This window comes from Procambarus clarkii, chromosome 54, assembly GCF_040958095.1.
Source record: "Procambarus clarkii isolate CNS0578487 chromosome 54, FALCON_Pclarkii_2.0, whole genome shotgun sequence".
Taxonomy (NCBI): domain Eukaryota; kingdom Metazoa; phylum Arthropoda; class Malacostraca; order Decapoda; family Cambaridae; genus Procambarus; species Procambarus clarkii.
The window spans coordinates 2,583,765-2,593,086 of NC_091203.1; the positions used below are offsets into that span (position 1 = coordinate 2,583,765).

General features: G+C 41.0%; 1 pseudogene; it reads right to left on the reverse strand.

Annotated features, from left to right (window-relative positions):
• The window catches only part of LOC138352606 (nicotinamide phosphoribosyltransferase-like), a 203,224-nt pseudogene extending 195,502 nt beyond the window's left edge, over window positions 1-7,722 (reverse strand).
• Window positions 7,723-9,322: the final 1,600 nt, after the last annotated feature.

Here is a 9,322-nt window from a genome sequence, read left to right on the forward strand (position 1 = left end):
CTTACAGTCCCCAAGAGGGCATTTGAAGGCATAGACGACGTTAGTCTCTTTTAAAGCGTTCTGTTTTGTGTCTGGAGAGTTTCTCATGAGTAGGCTGGCCGTTTTTCTGGTTTTATAGTAAATCGTCAGTTGTATCCTCTGATTTTTGTCTGTAGGGATAACGTTTCTATTAACAATATCTTTCAGGACCCTTTCCTCCGTTTTATGAGCTGTGGAAAAGAAACTACTATTAAACTAAAGAAAGGACTATTTTACAGGAACTTCTCATGAGAAACTCTCCAGACACAAAACAGAACGCTTTAAAAAGAGACTAACGTCGTCTATGCCTTCAAATGCCCTCTTGGGGACTGTAAGCTCCAAAAAACCCAGTATATAGGCAAGACAACAACATCTCTTTCTAGGCGTTTAACGATGCATAAGCAACAGTGCTCCATTAAGGAACATATAATCTCTTCCCACAACCAAACCATCGCCAGAGAAATCCTAGTAAACAACACAGAAATCATCGATAGATACAGCGATAGCAGGCGGCTTGACGTTTGCGAGGCACTACACATCAAGAAGTCAACACCAGCAATCAACAGCCAATTAATGCACAACTATATTCTACCCACCTCAAGACTCCGCTCCAATATAGAAGCATCAAGAAATATGGACCAAAAGGCTTTCTACAAACACTTCTATTCAATACCCATTGTTTCGTGTTCTATCTTGTGTTGATGAAATTAATACCCTATTAATACCACCTCTTGTTCTGTCTTGTGTTGATGAAATTAATACCTATTAATGCCACCTCACCCCATCCACCTCACTCAAATGTAGATATAAAATCGGAGATGCGTAAGTTCTATTCAGTTGTGTATTTGTAAACTAAAGTCTTTGAAAATGTAATAAGTTTTACGAAACGCGCTCGTGTTGCGTCAGACTAGAAATAAAAATGAATTTTGGAGAATTGATTTTTGATTTACCTCCAACAGTGAAAAGAAATGTACGAAAGATTGAGAAAATTCGTGTTAGAATTATTAATCTTACTTTTTCGGTCATATTTAATAATATATATATATATATATATATATATATATATATATATATATATATATATATATATATATATATATATATATATATACATATATATATATATATATATATATATATATATATATATATATATATATATATATATATATATATATATGTATATATATATATATATATATATATATATATATATATATATATATATATATATATATATATATATATATATCTGTGAATCTGTGGTCCATAAAGCAGCCATGTCCTTCCCTACAGGATCAGCAGGTGGGTTCACAGGACTAAAACCCAACCACCTCAAGCAAATGCTCAACCCTGCACTGGGTGACATTGCAAAGAACCTCTTGGTGGAACTAACCAGATTCACCAACACATGTCTAGCTGGCAACATACCAGCGTCCATAAGACCTATCTTTTTTGGAGCATCTCTCTGTGCTCTAAAGAAAAAGGATGGAGGGATCAGGCCAATAGCTGTGGGCAATTCTCTCCGACGTCTCGTCGCAAAGGCAGCTGCAAGAACAGTTAGTGATGCAGCGGCCAACATGCTGAAGCCAAAACAGCTCGGGTTTGGCATTCCACAAGGGTGTGAGGCGGCAGCCCATGCAGCTCGAGCCTTCATCGCCAACATCACAGACGAAAAGGCCCTTATCAAGCTAGATTTCAAAAATGCCTTCAATTTGGTGCGGAGGGATGCTGTACTCCGTGCGGTTCATAGTCATTTCCCTTCCCTCTACCCTTTTGTACATTCATGCTACAGTATGGATCTTAAGCTACTTTTTGGCGAACATGAAATTGACTCGCGAGAAGGCGTCCAACAGGGTGACCCCCTCGCTCCTCTCCTTTTCTGCTTAATCATCAAACAAGTCACAGAGGTCCTGTCCAGTGAGCTTAACATCTGGTTCTTGGATGATGGTACCCTAGCTGGTTCCCAAGACTCCCTCCTGGAGGACATCAGAAAAATCCAGGAGCAAGGTGCAGTTTTAGACCTCACCCTGAACCCTTCTAAATGTGAAATAATATGTTCCAACCAGGGCATCGTAGAGAGAATAGAGGGTCTTCTGCCAAATATCCATAAAACTAAACCTGAAGACAGCACACTCCTAGGAGCTCCCCTGGGGTTGAAAGCCATCGATGAGGTCCTTGATAAGAAAATCGCCGACCTTAAGAGGATGGATGGGAGGATTGAGGATATTGATGCTCATGATGCACTCTACCTCATCACCAGATGTCTGTCCCTCCCCAGGTTAACCTACTTTCTGAGGTGTTCACCATCTTACAGTAGCCAAAAACTAAGTGAGTATGACCGGTTACTGAAATCAATGCTAGAAAAAGCCCTTAACCTCTCTCTCGATGACCTACAGTGGAAACAAGCCTCTCTTCCCGTAAGACTTGGGGGCCTCGGAGTTCGAACAGCAACGCAAATCGCTGTTCCAGCCTTCCTGTCCTCCTTATCAGCATCCGACGACCTTGTGAAGGAAATTCTACCTGCCCACTTACATCAGCTGGCAGGTGTACATGATCCCAATTTTACACGCTGTGCCACAGAGTGGGCCTCTCGTGCAGGCCAATCACCTCAACCACCATCCCCAAAATCCCACAAGCAATCCAGCTGGGATGGTCCCATTGTAGACCAAGTTGCTGCAGAGTGCCTGGGTGCTGCAACAACACAACACGACATTGCTCGCCTCACAACAGTAGCAGCACCACATGCAGGGGATTTCCTGTTAGCAACCCCAATGTCGGCAACTGGCACGCGTCTCACACCACACGCCCTCCGAATTGCTGTGGCCCTCCGCCTTGCTGCCCCAATCCACACCAGATATAGGTGTATTTGCGGCGAGGTGGTGGCTGACAGGTACGGTCACCATGGCCTACTCTGCCAAAGCACAGGGGGATGGCACTCGAGGCACAGTGAAGTTAACGACATCATCAAGAGGAGCCTCACCACAGCTGGATGCCCAGCTGAAAAAGAGCCCCGTTACCTAACGCCCCGTAACTCTGATGCTCTTATTGGTCGCCCTGATGGTATCACAGTGAACCCCTGGAAGAATGGGAAGCAGTTGGTATGGGACTACACGTGCGTATCAACCCTGGCTAACACCTACATTAACCTCAGTGTTGCACAACCAGGTGGCGCTGCCACCCACAGGGAAGCAGCCAAATCCCGTAAGTATAGAGAACTGGATCACCACTACAATTTTGTCCCCATTGCTTCTGAGACGCTCGGCGCCTGGGGTAAAAGTGCTACCAGTTTTTTGAAGGAACTGGGTTCTAGGCTCATTGAAACAAAAAGGGACCCGAGAGCTGCAAGCTTTCTTTTCCAGCGCCTCAGTGTGGCGATACAGAGGGGAAATGCGCACTGCATCCAGGGTTCCTGCCCGCCATCTGAGGAGCTGGAGGAACTCGACAACCTATGACAACCATCTTTGTAACCCATATGTAACTCCTTTTTTGTAACAAAGTTCAAATAAAGTAAATATATATGTGTACATACAAAAGAATGGGGGTGGTAGGAGAAGATAATATTAGTGTTCAGTGAGAAACCACAAGGTCTCCTCTGAATACTTTTTATTTTCTTCTCCGAGGCTATGGGTCCCCACATTGGCACCAGAGGTATATATATATATATATATATATATATATATATATATATATATATATATATATATATATATATATATATATATATATATATATATATATATATATATATAAGTGTATATTTTGGTAGCAGTCTTTCCTGTAGACATATATTATTAAATATGACCGAAAAAGTAAGATTAATAATTCTAACACGAATTTTCTCAATCTTTCGTACATTACGCTTCACTGTTGGAGGTAAATCAAAAATCACTTCTCCAAAATTCATTTTTATTTCTAGTCTGACGCGACACGGGCGCGTTTCGTAAAACTTATTACATTTTCAAAGACTTCACAAATACACAACTGATTAGAACTTACGTATCTCTGATTTTATATCTACATTTGAGTGAGGTGGTAGGGGTGATGTGGAATTAACACAAGACAGAACAAGAGGGGATATTAACAGGGTATTAAAAGTATCAACACAAGACAGAACAGAAACAATGGGTATTGAATAGAAGTGTTTGTAGAAAGCCTATTGGTCCATATTTCTTGATGCTTCTATATTGGAGCGGAGTCTTGAGGTGGGTAGAATATAGTTGTGCAATAATTGGCTGTTGATTGCTGGTGTTGACTTCTTGATGTGTAGTGCCTCGCAAACGTCAAGCCGCCTGCTATCGCTGTATTTATCGATGATTTCTGTGTTGTTTACTAGGATTTCTCTGGCGATGGTTTGGTTATGGGAAGAGATTATATGTTCCTTAATGGAGCCCTGTTGCTTATGCATCGTTAAACGCCTAGAAAGAGATGTTGTTGTCTTGCCTATATACTGGGTTTTTTGGAGCTTACAGTCCCCAAGTGGGCATTTGAAGGCATAGACGACGTTAGTCTCTTTTAAAGCGTTCTGTTTTGTGTCTGGAGAGTTTCTCATGAGTAGGCTGGCCGTTTTTCTGGTTTTATAGTAAATCGTCAGTTGTATCCTCTGATTTTTGTCTGTAGGGATAACGTTTCTATTAACAATATCTTTCAGGACCCTTTCCTCCGTTTTATGAGCTGTGGAAAAGAAGTTCCTGTAAAATAGTCTAATAGGGGGTATAGGTGTTGTGTTAGTTGTCTCCTCTGAAGAGACAACTAACACAACACCTACTGTTTTTTCACTATTTTCATGTGTAAATCGGAGTACTGACTCTCTCTCCAGATGGCTTTTTAGATCAATTAGTTCGTTTAAGTCTTTTACTATGACGAAAATGTCATCTACATAACGGCAGTATACAATTGGTTTTTGTCTGCTACTGAAGACTGTCTTCGATGGTTCCCATATGAAAATTAGCAAATAACACTCCTAAGGCCGGCCACACACGTGCAGTTTTAACTGACAGTTATGACTGTTCAGTTATAACTGTCACAGTTCAAACTGACGTCAGTTAAAAATGAAATGCACACACACACACAGTTCAATCTCTCAGTTTTACCATGGATTCCGAGGAGTACGATCTTGCCGCTCTTGGTGTATTCTTTGTAATGCTACAAGCAAATAGAAAAAAGAAAACTAAGAAGCGTAAGCAGTAACTTTTAACTTGCCACAGACAAGGTTCACATCGATAGAGTTCAATGAATTCAACAATCACTTGGTTTTGTTTATGTGCCATCTCAAACTGCACTGCTACCACCTGTAGAAATGAGAAGTTGAGAACTGTACAGTTACGAATCCCCCACACACGCTCAGTTCAGTTACTCCTTTCAGTTAAAAATATGGAACACTGCATTTGTCGCAGTTTAACTGTACAGTTCTGTTGAACTGACGAAATGAGCAACTGAGATACCCATACACGTGCAGTTTTAACTGAACAGTTATAACTGTCAGTTAAAACTGCACGTATGTGGCCGGCCTAAGGGGAAGCCCATTGCTACTCCGTCTATTTGTAGATGCATGTCCCTTGCGGACTGATGAAAGGAGTTTCCTTTGTCCATAAAGGGACAAGTATATCAGCATCACAAGTGTTGATCATTCTATTGCCTTGATTGGGAAGATAGATTAGGATTTTTTATTGATCTTAACTAAAAAATTATATATTATACTAAACAGTCCATCTGGTTTATCCATTCGTACCTGTTATTCATTCACAGAGAGTTGCCAGTGAATAGTAGAAGTCGACTGTGTTCTCCCCCCCCCCCCGTAGTATCCTTAACTCGCTCATTTTACTCTCCCGTGACTGGTATCCTTCGTCGCCGGTCACTTTAAAGTACTTATGTTCAGCAAAGACGAAGGTGGTGCCAGCATTAAGTAGTTTTAAGTAACTTTAAGTTTTAGTCATAATTAGCAACAACTCGTTTGGTGGTGGTATCTGTGGTGATACACCTACGATACGTTATAACTACGTTATAAACACATAATTACTTTCCATCCACTTCAAGACCCAGAGCCAAACGCAGACACAGCAGCTGATGACCCTACTAATACCCATTGATTAATTTATTCATTGATACCCATTGATCCATTTAGTCATTGATATATTCTTAATACCCCCTTGTTATGGCATTCATCCACCACTTTACTCAAAAAGTATATAATCCAATGTTAAACACGGTAAAATTGTCTTTGAAAATGTAAAGTGTACCTTGCATACCGCATCTCCATAGCGCCAGACTATAATAAAGTTTAAAAAGTAACTTTGGAGAGTTAATTTTTCAACTTCCCTAGACAGTGAAGAAAAACGTAAGAAATATTGAGAAGATTCGTGTGAGAATCATTAATCTTACCCTTTCAGTTTTACATATATAAAGTATGTCGTACGTAGTTGCCAGAACGCTACTTGGGATAATAGGCAAGACCCGATTTCCCTACAAGGCAGTGATTTTCGTTATTTAAAAACCATATTTCTAAGGTTTTTTAATTGCTATTATTACATTATGTTAAGCACATAATGTAATAATAGCAATTAAAAGCGTGATGTTGTTTTTACAAACTTAGTTATGTTAGGTTAGGTTAGAATAGGATAGGATAGGATTGGTTAGGTTTGGAGAGGTTAGGTTAGCTTTGATAGGTTAGGCTAGGTTTGATAGGTTAGGTTAGGTTTGATAGGTTAGGTTTGATAGGTTAGGTTTGATCGGTTAGGTTAGGATAGATTAGGTTAGGTTAGGTTTGATAGGTTAGGTTAGGTTACGTATGATAGGTTAGGTTAGGTTAAGATAGGTTTGGTCATATTTATACGTTAATTTTAACTCCTATTAAAAAAATCCTATATATATTACAGTTATCCATTATAATATAATGGATAGCTTTATCCTTTATATAAAAACAATATTTATATTTATAATAAGATTTTTTTTTAGAAAAATATATAATTTTAGGAGAACTCGTCCTATTAGGCCAATCGGGCCTTCATATGACTATATTGCTCTCCATACGAGATTGTGTAGCAGTAGTGGAACATTAGGCAAGGAATCCTGGCTGCTGCTTGGCCCTCTTGGCCCCCCTTCACCTGGAGCTTGGCCCTCCTGGCCGCACTTCCCTGGAGCTTTGCCTTCCTGGCCCCACTACCCTGAAGCTTGACCTTCATGGCCCTTTCTCTGGAGCTTGGCCCACCTGGCCCCCTTCCCTGGATCTTTGTGTGGTGCGAGTGGTTCTGCTACAGATCCGTTAAAACAACCTGGCCCTGCTGCTTCAAGGTTAAGCCCTGGCTCTCCTCTCTCTACGATGAAGCTTTTTCTCCAGACTACTCTTACATCTCTCCCCACTTCCCGCTCACACTTTACCTATAAAAGTCGATTGATTAACTGACTACTGACCTTCCCTAGAATGGAACCCCACATCAACTGCCTAACTCCGGGGTACCTTTTACTGCGAGGTGATCAAAAGCATTAGGTAAAAAGTCAACTTTTCTGTCCCCCGCGGGATTCGAACCCAGGAATGCCGATTGTGAGTCGAGAACGAACCCAACTGTTTTGCAGATATGATCAATATCCTTAGTTAATACAAAAATTAAAGTCAACATTTTGTGTTAGAGGTCTCCACATACCTTATAACAGTCAGCCAGAAGGATAACATTATCAACAGGTCCCGCAGCCATCCTCCTCCGTGGCTCCCAGTGTACTGAATGACCAACTCAGCACCGATGTGTGGCCTCCACACTGCCAAATGCTGCTGTCATGTTTTAGCTAGAGTTTTTTGTTTGCTATTACATTTCCCTGTCATAGTTGATGGCATTTGTGTTACATAGTTTATGATGAATATATGTGACCCCATCACACAGGATAGTTAGTCCTACAGGGGCATGTGATCAATCGCCTGCACTGGCAATTTTTTTTATTTTGTTCCCTTCCACTCCTGGCAACTTCGGGAGGTGGAGGGTTTTCATATAGTTTCAAGGGCCCCAGTTCCCCCAACCACAACTCATGGGAAGAGGTGGACGCTCCTGAGCATGCATATTTTTCTGCAACACAAACTAGAATTTATACAAAATGGATAGTTGGCCTCATCTCATCTGACGGAGTTAATTAAGATGACATCATTAATGGTTAGTTAATGACATTTACCAGTCTTTATGCATGACATTACACACAATGGAAAGGGTTGCCTTGCGGTTACCTTGTGATGATTTCGAGGCTCAACGTCAATGCGGTCCGGTCCTCGACCAGGCCTCCTCGTTGCTGGACTGGTGATTCATACTTTAGGCTGTTGGACGCGGCTGCTCGCAGCCTGACGTATGAATCACAACCTGGTTCATCTGGGTCCGCAGTATTTCAGTAAAAGAACTTAAGGGTTATCTTGAGGTTATCTTGAGATGATTTCGGGGCTTTAGTGTCCCCGCGGCCCGATCCTCGACCAGGCCTCCACCCCCAGGAAGCAGCCCGTGACAGCTGACTAACACCCAGGTACCTATTTTACTGCTAGGTAACAGGGGCATAGGGTGAAAGAAACTCTGTCCATTGTTTCTCGCCGGCGCCCGGGATCGAACCCGGGACCACATGATCACAAGCCCAGCGTGCTGTCCGCTGGGCTTGTGATCCCGGCTCCCTTAAACCGACCGGCTGAAGGCAAAAGCAATAAACCTCTGTTGTTTAACATCGTGAGTTTAACATCGACATACAAAGCTCAAAGTGTTTCATTACAAAACTCAAAGGTTGCATTGTTTTTAGCATGTCGTGGTAAATTGGTCTTAGGCGTCTAAGGTGTGTGCTTAGGCTTACCCACTGTGCAGGTTCGAATCCTCCTCATCTTTCCTACCGATTTTCTCAGAAGTATCATACAAATAATAATATTAATAATACTGTTTTCATAAAATATATGCATACAAAGAACATTAGTCAGAGGTATAACAGGTGTACAACAGGTGTATAACATGTTTATAAATGTAATAATAATAATAACCCATTTTTATTCAGGAAAAGTACATACAAAGTCGATTTAAAAACATAATGTTAGATTTATAGATAGAGCTAGTACATATAATACCTTGACAGGAGTCACAAGCCGTCTGCTCCTGTAACATCCTGTAAGAAAAAGGTTTACAGTTTTTGCCGTTAACTGAATAACAAATATCTGACAATTTAAGTAGTAACTTATAGATAAAGCACTGTGTGGCAGTGATAAAAACAGTAGTACTGGGATGGTTAATGAACAGTGAATGTTCGGACCGAGGGATGATTGAAAGGATTGATAGAAAAAGAGTGAAGAGATTAG